Source organism: Aphanomyces astaci (genome assembly GCF_000520075.1).
Source record: "Aphanomyces astaci strain APO3 unplaced genomic scaffold supercont1.42, whole genome shotgun sequence".
Classification (NCBI taxonomy): Eukaryota; Oomycota; class Saprolegniomycetes; order Saprolegniales; family Verrucalvaceae; genus Aphanomyces; species Aphanomyces astaci.
In genome coordinates, this window is record NW_009798305.1 from 557331 (window position 1) to 558553 (window position 1223).

The window sequence follows — 1223 nt, forward strand, 5'->3', positions numbered from 1 at the left end:
TGTAGTGATCACGGATGGGAGGTCATGTATGTGGCCATAGCTCCTTCAGTTTCATTGCGTCAAGCACGTTGACATGTTGACGTAAAGCAAGTTGTTTGCCAGAATGAAAACGGCAAACAACTTGTTTTACGAAAGTGCCAGTAAAACCACCTTCAACCAACCAATCATCGCAATAGATGTAGTAACTTTAAACAACGCACCCAACCGTTATTCAAGTTACTTTAGACATTATTTAAGCCTGAGAAATTTTTAAACAATGAATTTAACCCTGGAATTGCCAAAAAAGGTGCAAAGCACAATAGTACTCGGTGCAATTAATCTCATTCTGAAAGTGTAGGTAAAACACAGCAGAAGCTCCTTGGGAAATACACGTTTTACACTGCAATGTGGGATTTAGGGTGCTTTCCATAAACCTACTGTAACAGTTGGTCCAACCTGATAGAAATCCATCGGTCAGCAATCCATATTTCCACCAGGTTTGCACAGGTTTCATGGAGCTCTTCGCTTACCAAGCCCAGCATGGCATGTCGGACTGAGAAATACAAGAGACTCGACGCTCGATGAGAAAGATGGGTGACTTGTCCCAGCGCTAAATTTATGAAACCGCTCATGGTTGACACAGACCAGTACTGGCTAGATGGAGTTCAAGGGAAACTAGAGGGGAGTATAAAATGGAACATCACTGAGCCGTGAAGCTCACGAAGTAATGAGGACTCTAGTTAGATGAGGCTTATTTTTTGTACTCTCTCAACTCATACTAGGGGTTAAGCACTATTCTTCGAAGTATGTGCACGCGGGGGTAGGACGAAGTCTCAGGGTTACAGGGTTACTGTACGGGAAGAAAATTTGCTTGAACGGTTTTCAGTCTTGGTTGAACGGTATCCAGATTTATTGAACGTTTTCCCATAGTTTCCACAATCTCCCTGTGACCGTAATGGCTGGGCGTAAAGTGCGTGGAATAAACGAAGAAGCACTCTACTTTCCTTGCAATCGGACTCCATGCGGCAGTCCGTGCCCACCGCCACCTGCGCTCCTGATTGGACCTACGACGATGGGCAACAGGGTCAGATGACCACTGACGTCGAGGACGACCAAACAGGGCTGCAAGCGGCGCGCCAGCAGTTCAAGGGCGAGGTGGTCGAGCCGCCCACGTCTCAGCGCGTGAGCGCGAACCCCCTCATTGCAGCGTTCCAGACCAACAACATGGCGCAGCGCATCGTGTC